The sequence below is a fragment of the Enhydra lutris genome, unplaced genomic scaffold, assembly GCF_002288905.1.
Source record: "Enhydra lutris kenyoni isolate GAN:26980312 unplaced genomic scaffold, ASM228890v2 scaffoldscaffold12, whole genome shotgun sequence".
In the NCBI taxonomy this organism is placed as follows: domain Eukaryota; kingdom Metazoa; phylum Chordata; class Mammalia; order Carnivora; family Mustelidae; genus Enhydra; species Enhydra lutris.
The window spans coordinates 1,395,742-1,415,043 of record NW_019154096.1 but is presented as its reverse complement, the minus strand read 5'-3'; the positions used below and the strand labels follow the sequence as shown (position 1 = coordinate 1,415,043).

At 41.2% G+C, this 19,302-nt stretch overlaps 1 pseudogene; it reads left to right on the top strand.

Moving 5' to 3' along the window:
• The first annotated feature begins 17,650 nt into the window (after positions 1-17,650).
• LOC111145311 lies at positions 17,651-18,625 on the top strand (annotated as a pseudogene).
• Positions 18,626-19,302: the final 677 nt, after the last annotated feature.

Sequence of the window (19,302 nt, the reverse complement as noted above, 5' to 3'; positions counted from 1 at the left end):
GTTTATTAGACATTCAGATGTTGTCTTTTTTGAAGTGAGTATTAAAGTCTTTTGTGTTGTCTTTCTTTTCCATTGGAAACAGTTCCTTAAATATTCAGTTCCTTAAATATTAAACACTTGTCCGATAGACCTATCACAAATATTTTCTCTATTCTTTGGCTTGCTTTTGCACAGTCTTAATTGTGTTTTTCAATAAACTTGTTTTTTAAGTATCACTACTCCTAGGTGGCCAGTTGCTAAACTACTTCCCCTCCTGGGGGTCACAATATTTCCTCTATGCCCTCTCTAATGCTACCAACAAGGACAACGTCTCTTGTTGGCTACACTGAATACCCTCAGAGTTCAGTGCATCTGTTCCTGTCCTTCCAGAAGCTTGCTCCATCCCAGTAGCAGATCTGGTTCCAAGTTCTGGCACTTTCCTGTCTTCTCAGGCTCCTTGCAGTTAACTAGCTGTGCCCAATTGTGTTCTGAAGAAGAGTTTAGGGTGTCCAAACAATTGACTTAAACAGGAACTTTAGAACCCATCACACTGTGCATTGGGGGAGTCCTAGGTACTCTATTTCCTTCTGTCTTAGTCACTTAGGATCAAATACCATTTCTAGCTGAAGGGAACTAGAACATTACAACCATGGTTATGGATCACCCAAGATAACTCTGCAATTTAGTGCCATGCCCCTAATCTGTGAAAGAAATTATGCTATGAGAAAATGAAACCCTTAAGCCAAATTGAGAAATTCAGCAAATAATTATTGAGTGCATGATATGTGTCATCACTGTTCTGAACACTACAGAAATAGCAAATGAAAAAAGAAGACACCACCCCATGCACACATGGCACTTATGTTTTAGATGGAGAAATGAGTAGCACGCAAGCTAAGTAAGACCTCTAGCATGTTAGTAGTGCCAAGGAAAGGAGGAAGGAGTGTCATGACAGTGGCAGTGGGTTGATAGTTTTAGACAAGATTTCTAGATAAGGGATCACTGAAAAGGTGACATTATAGCAAAAACCAGAAAAAGAAAGAGAGTCAAGATGATACTTGGGGGGAGGAACATTTATGACAGCAAGTGCAAAGATCCTGAGGTCAAAGTATATCTCTTGTGTAAAAAAAAAAAAAAACCAGTGAATATCAAAAAGGCAATAGCTGGAGGTGAGAGAGAAAAGCAGAGAGAAGTAAGAGAAGAGGTCAAATAGGTATAAGATGGGTAAGCTTTATAGGTCATTGACTTACAGTATGACGTAGGCCTATACTAATTTGGGATAGTGCTGCTCAGATGCCAAGTTCACTGTGTGTTTAGATAGTGAGGTGGTTGTAATTTAAGAGTTGTTAAGAACAGCTTAATGCAGCCCTGAGGGAAAAGAAGGAGGAGCCATGGGAAGGGAAGGGCTGGGATCCATACTTAAAGACCCACTCCGAGTGGCAGCTGGACCGAAGCATCAGCCAGGGTAAGGGACAGAAACTAGGAGGTGGGGCTGGGCCTTGGCCACCCAGGCTCCCCCGCCCCCGGCCCGGCCTCCACTCTCAGTCACAAACAAACAGGGGGAGAGAGAGAGAGAGAGAAAGAAAGACAGAAGTAGTGGGTACATAAAGAAAGGGCCCAGGGCCCAGACCCTCCTACGGGCTGAGCCCAGAGGGCTAATGCTACTGCTTGGCGTCCCCTAGAGCTCTGCCTCCAGTGGGCCCGCTGCAGGGCCTCCCATCTCCTGCCTCCGGGAGTCTGCCCAGTCTGCAGGGGCCGCTGGAGGGCCCAGAATGCAAAGGCCACCCGGTAGCCCACCCATTGTGGCTTCGCTGGCTGGGGGGGTCGGGCACTGAGATCCTGAGTCCACAGAGACAAGAAGATTCAGGAAAAGGCAAAAATGTGGGAGGCCGTCAACAAACCAAGACACAGAGGTTCAACTGAGTTTGGCTGACTTCCAGAAGACAATAAATGAGAAGATGGCTGAGATCACACTGAGAGATCTTACTGGCTCACAGCTCATTATTCAAGAGTAAACTTTTTTCCAGTGTCACCCTGCTTCAGGGTCATTCTCTACTACTTTAAGTTATTGTTTTCCATATTTTGAATATGTTTTTCATATTTTCATATATTTGTTTTTCATATTTCCATATTTCAAAATATGTTTTTCATATTTTGTGAAGATTTTATAAATCTAATCTGTAAAAAAAATAGTCCATCTTAACTACTGAGTATTAGAAGTGAGACTTCTTTTATTATTATTTTTTTAAATTCATGGTGTTGTCTGTCATCTTCAGCAACTCCAACTTGCTAGACATATTTTGTTAGTTCTGGCTTATACTCTTCTTTTTGGCTAGTCTATCTTCCTTCTTCCCCTTCCTTCCTTCCTTTCCTCCTTCCTTTCTCCCTTCCTTCCTTCCTTCTTTCAGAGAGAGAGAGAGTGCAGATTCCATGCTGAGTGTGGAGCCCAACACGGGGCTTGATCCCAGGACACTGAGATCATGACCTGAGCCAAAATCAAGAGTTGACCACTTAACCAACTGAGCCATCCAGGTGCCCCTGACTAGTATTTTTTTTTTTAATAAAATGTATTTTTCTCTGTTGACTCATTAGAACTCTGATTTTATGTTGAATTGACGAAGTTGTTAGTGATCCTTCATATAATAAAAGTTGAGGTATCTCTACTCTTGTGGGCTGGCAATGTGAAGCAGGCAGGTGAACGGTGATGCAGATCACACAGTCTTTCTGTTCTCTCTTTCTTCTTACTTTCAGAGGCTCAGGATAAGTGAAGACTCAGGGCATCCTTGATACATACCAAGGTTACTGCAAACTTAGTGGTTCAAAACAACATTCATTAACTGCATCACACTTCCTGTGGGTCAGGAATCCAGGAACAGCTAGCCTGGTCATCCACTTCTGCATTTAATAAACCTTCAATCAAGGGGTAAGCTGGGGCGGTCGGTGGGCACTCATCCAAACTGAACTGGGGAAGGATCTGCATCCAAGCTCATTGGATTGTTGGCAACATTCAGTTCTTTTTTTTTTTTTTAAGATTTTATTTATTTATTTATTTGTCAGAGAGAGAGAGAGCGAGTGCACACAAGCAGGCAGAGGCAGAGAGAGAAGCATGCTCCCTGCTGAGCAGAGAACCCCATGCAGGACTCGATCCCAGGACTCTGGGATCATGACCTGAGCCGAAGGCAGATGCTTAACTGAGCCACCCAGGCATCCCTCAACATTCAGTTCTTGGTGGGCTGTTGGACTGAGGGTCCCAGTTTCTTTCTAGCTGTCCACAGGAGGCTGCTTTCAGTTCCTTGCCATGTGGGTCTTCCCCCTAATCACTTGTTTCCTCAGAGTCAGCAAGAAAGAGAGTCTTCCGATGAGACTGGTGTTAGGGTTGTATGCAATGGAATCACATACAAGTTTTTCACCTTTGCCGTGTTCCATGGGTTAGACTCAAGCCCCAAGCCTCAACCACACGAAAAGGAGGTTTGGATAAAGGCATGAATGCTAGTACAAGGGCTGTGGGGCCACTTTACAGTCTGTCTGCTGTAAGTTTCTTTGTGACATGTTGGGGCCAGGAACACTAAACATACTCAAGAATTCAAAGTCAACCTACCATCAGAGGGGGCACACATTTTGGCAGGACCTGGTCTTCCCAGGAGCCTCTCCTTCGTGTTTCACACAGGAATTTCCCGATGTTATCCGCCTCCCTTCCCTGGCACCCAAAGACAGCTCAACCTTATAGAGGAAAAACGTTCTACTTCTCCTCACTGTTGCCACAACTCTCTGGACCAGGTGAGGTATAGATTGTAAGGTCACAGATGAGCCTCACTTGGGTGACACATATCCAGAACTCCTTCTTGCATACATTTTTTTTTTAAAACACATGGTATGTCTTCCACAGCCTAAATGTTTGGAAAGTACTTAAATACATTATGATACCCATACATTAGAGTACCCTCAAATTATGTAGCTACTAAACAGAGATTTTAGCATGGAAAAATATTCCAGGAGGTGGAGAAAACAGCTTAAATAACAGTAGCTATTTCAAAATTGATTCCTTTTAAATATATGCATCTATGTGTGTAAATGTTAAAAGTGATTCTCTCTAGGTGGGTAGGATAATGGGTGATTTTATGTGTCTTCCTTTAACTTAGCTGTATAACAAAATATAACAAAATGTATTGCTTTTGTAATAAAGGGTCAAGATTTAGAAGTTTTCTGCTTTTTGTATCTTAAGTATTGTTAGGTCCCCCAATAATGGGTCCGTGATTAAAGGAGCAAGACTGATATAAAGCGAAAGTCAAGCAAAGCTTTATTCCGCACCAAGTATCAAGAATCAGACCGAATGTTCGGGGCCATGCCTCTTTCAGAGAGGGCGACCTCTCTCTGCTTCACAGACAAGCTTTTAAGGGCAAAGGCCATGTGGTTGGGCCTGGCCATGCACAGGTGGCCAATGAAATTGTAACACACAGAGAAAGCTGCACAGTTATGTTAGGTCACACATAAGTGACCAATTGAATTACAATTTACCCTAGTAGATATTTGAGCCACCCTATCACCTTGGTCAGAACTGGCGCCCAAAAGGTGCCCAAAGGGTGGGGCCCATATTCCTTGGTAACTAGGGAGACAGTATGGGCCTCCCCACTGATCGGATGTCTCCACCTGGCCTGACCCACCCTTGTATTTGGGCTTTGTTACCTGGGACTGGTTTCCGGGACTTGTTTTGAAGTAAGTCCCCTGGGGGAAGGGCGGCAGGGACAGTTTAAGTTTTTTTTTTTTTTTTTTTCTTAATAAAATTTTATTTAGTTATTTGATAGAGATCACAAGTAGGCAGAGAGGCCGGCAGAGAGAGAGAGGAAGGGAAGCAGGCTCCCTGCTGAGCAGAGAGCCCGATGCGGGGCTCAATCCCAGGACCCTGAGACCATGACCTGAGCCGAAGGCAGAGGCTTAACCCACTGAGCCACCCAGGCGCCCCACAGTTTAAGTTTTAAACAACAAAATTATTGTTTAACCGGATGGAAGTGTTCTGGCTAAATAGGTCCTTACAGTATGATCTGTCTGCAATGAAGGACCTGGGTTCTTTATCTCTGTATTTCTATCCCCCAGCATAACTCCCTTGGACATATTAAGTTCTTAATGGATTTTTTAAAAGATTTTATTTATTTGAGAGAGAGAGAGAGAGAAAACGCATGAGTGGGGAAAGGGACAAAGAGAGAGGGAGCACACTCCCCGCTGAGCAGGGAGCCCAATGAGGGGCTCCATCCCAGGACCCCGAGATCATAACCTGAGTCACCCAGGCACCCCAGGTTCTTAATGTTTTCTAAACAAATACATGGATTTCAGAATTTTTGAAACTAACATCAAGATATTCTATGGGACTATGCAAACAACGTTAATTTATATACTTCGTTACAAATAAAACACAAACAAAATCTCCCAAACCTTTGCTCTGTTTTTTCTAAGAAACCAACTCCACTCGCCTGCCCCAGTGAATCAACTATTCTAGGAGGTAAGTGTGGCAGACCTCATGGCTATTGGTAAAGGATGGCTTAGACAAGTGAAATTTACAGATAATCAAGTATTTCTTGTTTTATTCTATAGTTCAAACTGTCTTCCCTGATAGAACTTTGGAAAAGAGTACTAATATGTAGAAAAATCGATGGAGTTGCCATTACACTTCCCGCTTTGGATCACCACTAGAAGAGGTGGCCATGAGCACTCAACCCGGTTTTGATCTTCCGGATGGAGAACGAGGAAAAATAATGAACCAAACTCGTAACACTTGAAATAGTGGGAATTTACTGTACATAACCCTTTGGTATTTTGTTTACTTCATCTAAAATAAACTGTTAGTAACCAGGAGTGTGTGGGTAAGGGATTTTTTCCCAAGAATACTGAATGGTAGCATATCACAATATGTTCATAAACTGTTATGTCCGCATTGCCTTTTCATGCTTACATCATTTTTAAGGCTAAGGAGGAAAATACAATTTGAACCTTATTTTCTGGAGGAGAATATTGGAGCACTGAAAGAGCCTGAAGAAATGTTACAATGTTATTGGGAAATTCAGGCCCATTAAATCATAGAAATTGATGTTTTTGATCAATCTATCTGCATTAAGTGTGGCTGAGCTCTTTTCACCCCTCTTTATCGGTTTCCTGATCCCTAAAAAAATAAAACAACACATAACAGGGTAGTTGGTCTTTTCATTTTCCCCCCATAATTTCAATATTTCATGATGGTTAGCTCAGTTTCCTCCTTTCAGCCCACTCTGCCCAGCAAATGTTTTCAGGTACACTCAGATGAGCAACAAAGCCATCCACCATCATGACACTACCCAGAGTTCACTGGTGTATTTCATCTTGTTGAGTTTTCCTTTATGCTTGTAGGTTCAGCCTCAATCCTGTCTAGGTTCAGACAACTGCTCCATTTCCCTCCATGTGCCGTTTTAACAAAACAAACAAACATACAAAACAAACAACAACAACAAAACCCTGGAGAGCCTGCCATGTGCTGGACACTATGCTAACCTCTTGCTGAAGGATGGGATGGAAAAAGAAAAGCAAGCAGATAGCCCAGGTACAGCAGCTCCTTTCCCGTGCCCAGATGAGTGATTTCATTTCTCTCTCATTCTGCAGCATACCTTCTTCCCCTACCTTTTCCCATGAAGTCCCTGCTTGGAAGTCCCCTGCCTTTGTACCTGCTGCTCCAAAATATGAGATCCTACCTGGCAAAATGGCGGCCAGTCTATTTCCCTCCTTTCTCTCTTTTCTTGTCTTTTGGTCTCCTTTCCTTCTTTATTAAAGTTCATTTTTCCTTCAGAAAGGTCAAAATCCGATTTGACTTCTCCACCAACAAGTGTTCTCACAAATCAATCTGAGGTTTCACTCTTCTTTGAGGAGTACCTAGAATTGAATATTATTCCCAGGAAAAAATGTTCAGTAAGTACTCTTTCAGGTTATATTGGCTTCCAAATTTTCTTTAAAAAATTTTTTCTGTTGTCAAAGATAAACATTCTTTTGACGAAATGCGAGAACACGAGGAAATATAGAGAAGAAAACGGAGATCAGAGGCTCACCCTCCAGAGCAAATGTTAATGTTTGCATACTTTTTTTCAAGATCTTATTCTATGCATCTGTGATTGCATATAAAATATTTGTGTTTACTGAATGGGTATAATTGGAGATACACATTTGTAGTACTTCTTTTTCTTTTTTTTTAAATATTTTATTTATTTATTTGACAGAGATCACCAGTAGGTAGAAGCAGGCAAAGAGAGAGGGGGAAGTAGGCTCCCCGCCAAGCAGAGAGCCCAATGCGGGGCTCGATCCCAGGACCCTGGGATCATGACCTGAGCCAAAGGCCAAGGCTTTTACCCACTGAGCCACCCAGGTGCCCCCGTACTTCTTTTTATTTAGCATAGTGATGTGGCATTTTCTGACATTACTAAATATTCTTTTTTTTTAAAGATTTTATGTATTTATTTGATAGAGAGAGACACAACGACAGAGGGAACACAAGCAGGGGGAGTGAGAGAGGGAGAAGCAGTCTTCCCCGCTGAGCAGGGAGCCCTATGTGGGGCTTGATCCCAGGACCCTTGGATCATGACCTGAGCTGAAGGCAGACACTTAACCAACTGAGCCACCCATGTGCCCCTAAATATTATTTTAAACACAGTATTTTAAAAAAAATTTTTAAAAGATTTTATTTATTTAACAGAGAGAGATCACAAGTAGGCAAAGAGGCAGGTAGAGAGAGAGGAAGGGAAGCAGGCTCCCCAGTGAGCAGAGAGCCCGATGCAGTGCTCAATCCCAGGACCCAGGACCCTGCCTTCTGAGCTGAAGGCAGAGGCTTTAACCCACTGAGCCACCCAGACACCCCTAAACATAGTATTTTTAAAGCCTGAATTACTTTCAGATGTTACCCTTCATTTATTAATTGAAAAAAAGATCAACCCAATAATTATGGGCATTCCTAAAGACTGGAATAGTTTAGAAACCATCTAAGGAAACCTAATACATATATGTGGGGATATATACACCAATGTGCTAGTTGCAGGATTTTTCGATGGTTAAAAATTGGAGTCAGTCTAAATGGCCATCATAATGGGAATTGTTAAATAAATTAGGTTATCTTAGTACCAAGAAATATGAGGCTACAGTTGGAAAAAATGTCCATGATATACCGTTCAGTGGAAAAAGCAAGTTATAGAACAATATATAGGGTTTGATCCCAATTTTATTAAAAAGGATGATGCAGTTGGTTGACCCTCCGACTCTTGGTTTCAGCTCAGGTCATGGTCCCAGGGTTGTGGGATCGGAGCCCCTTACATAAGGGCCCTGCATTCATCGGGGAATCTGCTTGAGATTCTCTCTCTCTCTCCCTCTCCCTCTCCCTCTGTCCCTCCCCCTTGTGCTTTCTCTCTAAAATAAATAAGTCTTTAAAATATATATATATATATATGTATATTTACTTAAATGTTTATAGAAAAATGTGTTGAGATTTATTTAAATGCTTGTTAAGAAATGTGTAGAAATGGTATACACCATCTATAGTTTAAATTTTTGAATCTCCTAAAATTAAACTTAAGCATGTGGGAAAAGTTAATAGTGCTCTTAATTTTTAGGTAAACAAAAATGTCATGTATTTTATCTGACGTAATGGAGAACAGTGGTCCTATGCACCCTGAATACCAAAACGGCACTAAAAATAACGACTATTGGAATAAAGCTATCTCAGATATTGTAAGAACAGATGAGGAAACACGAGAGGAAATTCCTCTGTACTTTGGAAAAGATTTGTGTGCTCTATTGGAAAGTCTGGGTCTTCTGTGTAACTGTGGATCCTAGTTAGTTTTAATCCTGCTTTTGTGGATTAATGGCTAGGGAAGTGGTCAGGATTGGTCGTGTAAGTGAAGCATGGTAACTCTAAATGAATATTTCTATGATGATTATGATGGTAAATACAGAAAAAAGTCTTGAGGAGGACACATCGTTGCTCAAGAGGCTCAGAAATTTATTTGCCTGATAGAAGCAGGAAATCATACATTTTATTTACTTCCCTGAGAAACAGGAGATTTGACTCGATCTGCAGAAAGCCAGGCATTCTGATAAAGGTCTCTCAAGGACTTCTTTAGTAGAAAAAGCACCCAACTGGGATTTTAAAAACCTGGAATCTGGTACTATCTTTTTTCCTAGCCATTTGAGTGATTTGAAAAAAAATTACTTCACTTCTCTGAGGCTCAGATTTTTCTTCCCTCACTAAAAGAATGGTAAAAAATAATGCATTGTCATTGCAAAAATTTTAAGCAATATTTAGTATATAAAGTCAAAATGTACTTTGTCTCACTTTCCAGGTCTGCTTCACAGTGGAACTGCTGTTAAAAATTTGGTGTATGTCACTCTACACATTCCCCTATAAGCACTTAAATATATATATTTTAGTAAAAATGGGATCCAACTCTATATATTGTCCTATAACTTGCTTTTTCCACTAAACAGTATATCATGGACACTCTTTCCAACTGTACCCTTAAAGCTAAGATACAGAGCTATCCTAATTTTTTTAACAAGTTCCATTACGATAGGCATTTAGACTGACCTCAATTTTTTTTTTTAGATTATTTATTTATTTATTTATTTATTTGACAGAGATCACAGGTAGGCAGAGAGGCAGCCAGAGAGAGAGGAAGGGAAGCAGACTCTCCGCTGAGCAGAGAGCCTGATGCGGGGCTCGATCCCAGAACCCTGGGATCATGACCCGAGCCGAAGGCAGAGGCTTTAACCCACTGAGCCACCCAGGCGCCCCTGACCTCAATTTTTAACCACCTAAAAATCCTACGACAAACACATTGGTACATATATCTCCATGTACATGTATCAAGTTTCTTTAGGATAGCTTTCTAAAAATGGAACTGCTGAGTTTTACATATTTCAGATTTGTGTAGTGGTACCAAACTACCCTCCAAAAACATACCACCTGATCTTTCCCCCAACGGAGTACGAGAATGCTCCTTTCGCACCCCTTTGTCAACACTGAATGCCATAACCTTTTCATATCCTGCCAATCTGATCAGTGAGCATGGAATCTTATTGAAACTTTCTTTTTTTTTTTTTTTAAAGATTTTATTTATTTGACAGAGAGAGTACAAGAAGGGGGAGCGCCAGGCAGAGGGACAGGGAGAAGCAGGCTTCCCACCAAGCAAGGCGTCCGACATGGGCCTTGATCCCAGGACACTGGGATCATGACCTGAGCCAAAGGCAGTCGCTTAACCCACTGAGCAACCCAGGTGCCCTTGCTAAAATTTTCTTAAGCTACAGTATAGAGCTGGGTTGCATGATTTCCAAGGACACTTGGGTTCTAAAATGCTACATGTGGAAAACAAAACTGCTTTGTCTAAAGACATACATGTGAGGTTTCATAATGGATTTTTCTGGGCCATTTCTGACCTTTCTGCAAAAGTAGAATGCACAGTCCTGAGAGTTTCTGCTGAGAATTCCAGAGGTGGTAGGACATCTAGTTAGAGTTAGACGATCAACCTCATCTGAAAGGAAGGAAGACAAATATGGCTATTTTCAACAATTTTAACTAAAAGGGAAAAAACAGAGGAACAAAAAACAAAACAAAACAAAATAAACAAAACCCAGAACAAAAGGCTAAAAACATAAACCTTCCTTCAGTATTGCATGTAACAGAACAAGGACAAAAGGACAAAATATAGCATTTGGGGTGGGGAGGGGGCATCCTGGGTGGCTCAGTAGGTTAAATGTCTGCCTTTGGGTCAGGTCATGATCTTGGTGTCTTGGGGTCCTGGGTTCGAGCCCCAAGTGAGGCTCAACAGGGAGTTTGCTTTTCCCTCTTCCTCTGCCCCATCCCCCTCCATCCCGCTCATGATTTCTCTCTTTCTCAAAATAAATAAATAAAATCTTTAAAATGAAATAAAATATAGCGTTTAGCAGGGACTCTGTAACTATCGATAATAACTCCACTGATGAAACTTTCTCCATTCATGTCTTCTTTCTGGCTAAATCTACTTAAATATGTAGATTCTATGCTAACGTTAACATAACTTTCAGTTTCAGCCCTAGGGGAAAAAAAAGACGATGACAGAGCAGTGGAAAATCTACCAGGGGAAGGTTAGTTTGATTGATGTGACCTTCTGGCTGCAGCACTCAGTTGTTCCATTAAGAGCTACAGTGTCTTTTCTGTAGCAATTCAGAAACCATCTCCTAGAGTTAGGGCGCTAGTGAGTTTCCCCAAGCTCCAAATGTAGTAAAGGCTAAGGTCTTAATTACCTACCATTGGTTTTTTTGTTTGGTTCGTTGTTTGGTGATTCCTTTCCCGTAGCCCTTTTTACTTCATAAAATCCTTGTGCACTTTTAAATCTTTCAACTTTTAAAATTCCAATCAATTATACTCCAAGAATGGAGGAAACAATTTCTCAATGGCATCTGTAGGGACAATTATTAAAATGTTAACATAACCCCAGGACTGAACTATTGCAGTGATCTCCTACGGGTCTCCGCAGCCAGTGGAGACCCTTTTGACCCAACCTCCACTGGAGTCCAGAGTCACCACCTACAACGTCTCTGCCCTTTAGAGCAGATTTGTCTCAGAACGTCTCCCATATCTGACCTCAATCTCTGGATTCCACCTCCTTCCTTGCCTTTTTCCCTCCAGCACAACCCATGTTCCACTTAGACTGACAGCTACCCAAATGCTTGGCTTTCATATCTGTGCTTTTTCATGGGTGGTCCCCTTGTCCAGAAGGACTTGTCCCCCAGCATGTCATCCCCTTGTCTTTATTCGACCTTTCAAGATACAGCTCGATTGTCAGCTTTTCTGAGAAAAGGAACTCTCCAGGGAAAGCTGACCCCTTCGTGCCCTCAATCTCTGGTCTCCTGCCTGTTAAACAGAATGGCAGAGGCTGTTTTAAAAGGCTGTCTTCTTTATTGGACTCTGCTATTGCTTCCTGCTGGCTAAATCCAGACCCTCTGAATCGGTCATTTTTCCAGCATTTATCAAAGGGTGGGACATACTGTAGAGAAACTCTAATGTTAATTGAAGTGACTTGAATTGCATGACATAAAGGCAAATCTGATATTACTTGGAAATTCATTTTATTGGTGATCTTGGCATAAGTTCCAACAAAGCATCGTCAAAGAAGGGACACTCACCAAATGCACAAACTACTAATGATCCCTGTCTGTGGCACAGCGATCCCAAGGTCCTTATTGGAAGGAGGTATGAGAAAGATTTTGTTCTGTTATTTCTATAGTGTTCTTTGTCCTTCCTGTACACTAGCCACAGCTCCCTAAAGATTCTGAGACCTTCTGAAATGTTTGAAAGCACCTTCAATGAAGAGACAAGACTAACAACATGTGTGAAGTGTAATGTGACTCACTTTGTTAGCGTTCATTTAATTAATTTTTTAAAGGTATAACGTCCTCTTTCCAACCTTCAAAATGTTCAAATAATTTTGACCTGACTGATTTTGGAAATACATTTCACCTTTACCTAACAATTCAAAACAACTGCCTTATACCTAAATATATCATCCTTTAATTCTAAGATTCTTTAACATCTACAATTACAGTTTTAGCATATAATTGTTATAATTACATTGACTTTTACAGAGAGATCCTCCGAGATACATAATGAAAAATTTCCCAATGTCTGCATAAGAATATTAAACAGAGTGAATTCATTTCATTACTCCCTCTGTTGTAGAAACCTGACTCCTCGAACTGAATGTCTTCTTTTTTTTTAAATTTTTATTTCTTTTCAGCATAACAGTATTCATTGTTTTTGCACCACAGCCAGTGCTCCATGCAATCTGTGCCCTAATACCCACCACCTGGTTCCCCCAACCTCCCACCCCCGGCCCCTTCAAAACCCTCAGATTGTTTTTCAGAGTCCATAGTCTCTCATGGTTCACCTCCCCTTCCAATTTCCCTCAACTCCCTTCTCCTTTCTTTAAAAAAGTATGTTCTTTGTTCTGAGGCAAGAGAAAAGCCTTTAAAATAGCAAAACCCCAAATACTCATTGTGTTTAAATAGGTGTTAGTATATTATCTCTAATTAGCTATACAAAGTTTTTATGGAAAAAAATGCTGACTATACTTGTTAAGGTTTAAATATTACAGGCCAATTTAAAATGGAAAATACCATGTAAAAATGATTGGTATGCATAGATAAATCGGAAAAAGATCTTGATTATTTCTGTTTAAAACTACCAAAGTATAGTTTTCAAAAGTTTATATTTAAAATACATTCTTACATGAACTGAATTTACTTTTCATTATATATAACTGTACATTTAAAGATCCACCATTTCACACGATAAAGTGATAACAGTCTGTTTATGGCTGTGGAATGTTGGATTGTTAACAGGCATCCAGAAATGGAATTACTAAGTTAATGAGTATGAACATATTTTGAGTTCCTGGTGCATATTTCCAAATCACTTCGGAAAGGGTGACACCACTTTACAGTATCATTGGTAATGCATGAAAATATGAATTAAAATCTGCTTTTTTGAGGAATAAACGTTACTTTCATAAAATTTTGCTAATTTAGTAGGTATGAGGTGCATTATTCTAATATACATTTGTTTACTTTCTAACAAAGTTGAATATGTTCCTATAAATTTGACAGTTAGATTTTGTGTGTGCGAATCATTTGGTTATGTTTTCCGGCTACCTTGCCATCGAAATCTTAGTGTTTTTCTCATTATTATTATGAGCTGTGTGTTATGTATATATATAATATTATCCTTTTATCTTCTGCATTTGTTGTAAAGAACATCTTCTATATTTATGTGTATTTGTTTTTTCATTCTGTTGCTTGTCTTTTGTTTATGCATTATTTTAAAAAGCATCAGGGCACCTGGGTGGCTTAGTCAGTTAAGTGTCTGACTCTTGATTTGGCTCAGGTCATGATCTTAGGGTCATGGGATGGAGCCCCGAGTCAGGCTCCACGCTCAGCAGGGAGTCTGCTTCTCTCCCTCTCCCTCCCCTCCCCTCTCACTCCTCTCTGTAGAGTGAGAGTACTCTCATTCTACAGAGAGAGTACCCCCTCTGTGTACTCTCTCTCTCTAAAATAAAAAAATAAATCTTTAAAATAATTTTTTTAAAAAGCATCAGATATTTGAATTTATAGTATATCTGCTGATCTTTCCCTCTAATAATTGTTTTCTGAAGCATCTGGAAAGTTCTCTCTCACATCATCCCTCAAGTTGTTAAATAAGGAATTCCCGGGTGCCTGGGTGTCTCAGTGGGTTAAAACCTCTTCTTTCAGCTCAGGTCATGATCCCAGGATCCTGGGATCGAGCCCCACATTGGGCTCTCTGCTCCATGGAGAGCCTGCTTCCTCCTCTCTCTCCCTGCCTGCCTCTCTGCCTACTTGTAGTCTCTGTCTGTCAAATAAATAAATAAAATCTTTGGGAAAAAAAAAGGAATTCCATTTTCTGTTTCTTCCACTAGTTGAGTTTTTATATAATATTTTTAGCATTTTGATTATGATAAGACTTAGTGTCTTTTTCTTCCTGTTTCTTGTGTGGTTGTTTATTGAGCTCCCCGAATCTATAGATTCATCATTTGTCATCAAATTTGGGAAATGTCCAGCCATTATCTCTTCAAAATTTTTTTCTGTCTGCCCCTGCTTTTGGGGATTCCAACTGCAAATAAATCCATCCACTTCAGGTTGTGTCATAATCTAGTGGTACTTTGTTCATTTCAAAAAACAATTCTCTGTGGGTGTTTTGTTTTACGTAGTTTCTATTCCTATGCTTGAGAGTTTACTAACCTTTTCTTCGGTGACATCTACTTTGCCATTGCTCCCATTCAGTGGATTTTTCATCTTACACATCACAGTTTTCTGGTCTTATAGTTCAATGTGAGTTTAAAAAAAAAACCTATGTCTCTATTAACTTTTTGAACATATAGGATGTAGTTATAATAATTGATGATTGTCTTTGTCTGGTAATTCCAAGGTCTATGTGAGTTCTGGGTCTGTTTCAATTGATGTTTCTTCATTATGTGTCCTATTTTCTTCCTTTTTGTGGGCCTCATCTTTTTTTTTTTCAATACCAGGTATTGTGAAAATTACCTTATTGGGTGGTGGTGGGTGGTTGTTGGGTGGTGGATATTTTTGTATTCCTTTAGACATTATTGAGTTTTACTCTGGAATGTAGCTAGGTCACTTGCCATCAGTTCTCTCTGTCATGTCTTGCTGTGTTGGGTGGCGCTGGGCAGTGCTTACGTCCAGCCAGCTGCTCCAATTACGCCACTTCTGAGGCAAGACTCTCCTGTGTACTCTACCCAGTCACGGGGCTTTCATCTCACTGGGAGGAATAGGCTCTATTCTTGGTGCTGTGTGAATGTGGGCAGTGTTCCCTCTAATCCCTTCAGATGGTTCTTTCTTCATCTTTAGCAAACTAGCAAACTCTGACCAGTACTCAACGGGGAATCCCTGCAGATCTCCACAGCTCTCTCACTCTCTCTCTCTCTTCTCTCTCTCTGAGGGTCTCTCTTCGTCAGTAAACTTTAGCCACCTTGCTCTCCCAGACTATTAGCTTCTCATCTTCAACTCAGAGAATCCACTGTGCTCGCCTGGGTTTCACCTCCCAGGTTTCCTGTCCTCAGTCTCTAGCCAGGAAACTCTCCCAAGATGGTACACTGGGACAACGATGGGGCCACTTCTTTTTTATCACGTCTCTCTGAGATCACTGGTAACTTAGTTGCCTGATGCACAGTGTTTTAAAAACCATTGTTTTGCTTGGAGCACTGGGTGTGGTGCATAAACAATGCATTCTGGAACACTGAAAAGAAATTAAAAAAAAATAAATAAAAATTAAAAAAAAAACACATTGTTTCTTACATTTTGTCCATGCTTTGGTTGTTTCCAGTGGGAGTGTTACTATAGTCCCTGATTACTCCATTCTGTTCAGAACTATGATTTCTTTAGGTATTCTGCAATTAATTCTTGTGTATGGATTGAGGTGAATATCTATTTTGATTTTTTTTACTCCACCCAAATTACCTACCCTAACATCAACTCTAGTGAATATTTTCTTCCTTGTCTTTAATATTTACCTTGTGCTATATATTGGGGTACATTTCTGCATTAGCTCTTTGGTACTGTGGATCTATTACTCATTTTTTGCCCCAGAGCTATACTCTTTTACCTGGAGCTTCTTTGTCATATATTTTTAATACCTGATAACGTTAACCTACCTTATTATATTCTTCCATTAAATTTCCCTCTGAGAATTTTTATTTTATTTTTTTAAGTTTTTTTTTTTTTAAAGATCTTATTTATTTATTTGACAGACAGAGATCACAAGTAGGCAGAGAGGCAGGCAGAGAGAGAGAGAGGAGGAAGCAGGCTCCCTGCCAAGCAGAGAGCCTGATGTGGGGCTCAATCCCAGGACCCCGGGATCATGACCTGAGCCGAAGGCAGAGGCTTTAACCCACTGAGCCACCCAGGCGCCCCACCCTCTGAGAATTTTTTAAATGTATTCTGTTATACTTATTCTTTTACATCCATTCGGGAAACATTTTGTCAAATCTTTAAAACCATTCTGGGATTTTTCTTAAGACTAAATTATATATGTAAATTAACTTGGAGATGACACATAGACATTTTATATAATATTTGTCTTCTTATCCAGGAGTGTAATATACCTATCAATCTTTACTACTCACTCAAATGAGTTAATTTTTCAGAAGTTTTTATTGTTTCTTCACAAAGATCTTATATATTTCTCTCTCAAGTACTTAGTGTTTCTGTGTAGTTACTGGAAATGGGCCTTTATTTTGTCAGTTTGCTTTCCTACAATTACAGATAAAAAGCTATGGACAGGAGTGCCTGGGTGGCTCAGTAGGTTGGGCCTCTGCCTTCGGCTCAGGTCACGATCTCAGGGTCCTGGGATCAAGCCCTGCGTCGTCCGGCTCTCTGCTCAGCAGGGAGCCTCCTGCTTCCCCTTCTCTCTCTCTGCCTGCCTCTTGGCCTACTTGCGATTTCTCGCTCTGTCAAATATATAAAATCTTAAAAAAAAAAAAACCAACCTACGGACATCACATGCATGTCGTGTGTGTCTGTGTGCTTATACCCGTGCCTATTTAGTTTCCTATATTCCATACTATATCCATGTGTCTCTAGAACTGAGTCCTTGGCTTCTCTAAGTATTTAATCATATTACTGGGAAATAATGGTATTTTCACTTCTTTATTTGCAATACTTAAATAACCCACGTTAAACTAAACTGGTTTATTGAGTCTTGAAACTAGATATAGCATAGTTATACTACAAAAAAGTATTAGTCCGGCTCCCATATAGAACTGAAAATAAGCTGAAATCTTCAGAGAAGTCTTTTAAGAATACCAAAGGGAGGAGGGGCGCCTGGGTGGCTCAGTGGGTTAAAGCCTCTGCCTTCCACTCAGGTCATGATCTTGGGGTCCTGGGATTGAGCCCTGCATCAGGCTCTCTGCTCAGCAGGGAGCCTGCTTCCTCTTCTCTCTCTGCCTGCCTCTCTGTCTACTTGTGATCTCTCTCTCTCTGTGTCCAATAAATAAATAAAGTCTTTAAAAAAAAAAAAGAATACCAAAGGGAGGCTCTCTGCTCCTCTCCATTGGACAAATAGGGGCATCTTCTGGTGCAGTGCCAGCCACCTCCCCGAGACACGATGGTGAGGGTTGGATTAAACGGATTTGGCTATGTTGAACACCATGTCGTCAGGGCTGCTTTTTATTCAGGCTAAAGTGGATATTGTCCACCAATAACCCCTTCATTGACCTCAACATATTCCAGTATGATTCCACCCATGGCAAGTTCAATGGCACAGTCAAGGCTGCGAACGGGGAAACTTGTCCTCAACAGAAACTCCAACTCCAACTCCTAGGAGTGAGATCTTGCTGACATCAAATGGAGTGATACTGGTGCTCAGTGTTTTGTGGAGTCCACTGTGGTCTTTACCACCATGGAGAAGGCTGGGCCTCACTTGAAGGGTGGGGCCAACAGGGTCATCATCTCTGCCCCTTCTACTGATGCCCGCATGTTTGTGATGGGCGTGAACCATGAGAAGTATGACAACTCCCTCAAGGTCGTTAGCAATGTCTCCTGCATCACCAACTCCTTGGCCCCTCTGGCCAAGGTCATCCATGACAATTTTAGCATCATGGAAGGACTCATGACCACAGTCCATGCCATCACTGACACTCAGATGACCATGGATGGCCCCTCTGGGAAGTTCAAGGGGCTGTCCAGAGCATCGTCCCTGTTTCTACTGACACCAAGGAGGTAGATGAGGTAATCTGTAAGCTGAATGGGAAGCTCACTGGCATGGTCCTTGTGTCCCCACCCCTGACCTGTCAGTGGTGGATCTGACCTGCCGCCTGGATAAAGCTGCCATGTATGATGACATAAAGAAGGTGGTGAAGCAGGCATCAGACAGTCCCCTTGAGGGCATGCTGGGCTCCATTGAGGACCAGGCTTGTCTCCTGTGACTTCAAGAGGGGCCCCCTACTCTTCCACCTTTGGTGCTGGGTCTGGCATTGCTCTCAGCGACCACTGTGTCAAGCTTGTTTCCCGGTAGGACAATTACTTTGGCTACAGCAACAGGGTAGTAGACCTTCTGTTTCACGTGGCCTCCAAGGAGTAATAGCCTCCTGGACTACCAGCCCCAGTGAGAGCAAGAGGAAGAGAGGGGCCCTCAGCTGCTGTAGAGTTCTCACCCCAACTCACCCCCAACATGCTGAGAATCTCCTGACCTCTACTACACAGTTTTCTTCCCAGACCCCTGAAGAAGGGAAGGGGTGAGGTCTCAGAGAGCCCTACCTTGTCATGTACCATCAATAAAGTATACTTGACCCAGCCAAAAAAAGAAGAATACCAAAAGGAGAATAACACAAAGAAAACGTCTAAAATTTTTTTCTCTGGTTACTTCCTATCCAATACCATCTCACACACGGAGCTGCTCTTTTCTTCAATTTATCGCCCAACCTCTTCTCTACCCCCTAATTCTCCAAAGCCAACTCACAGAGAGCTGAATCCTTCCCCTTCATACCAATCATCTAAACTTTCCTGGATTTTCCCATAACTCTTTGTCATTATGTTTCTATTAATTTCGCCTTGCTGGTTTTCCTAGGTCTCTACTTCACCACCCAGTTCTCTACTTCTCTGGGACCCTATTCAACACAAAAATCTCCCCCTAGCAAACATTCAATGGAAATTAACTTAGAATGTGGTGGGGTGGGAGAAAGGGATTCAAGACACCCATACCTACAGTTTCGTGTGTTTGTTAAACAGATGACCGCGTAATTCTCATTTACTACGAAA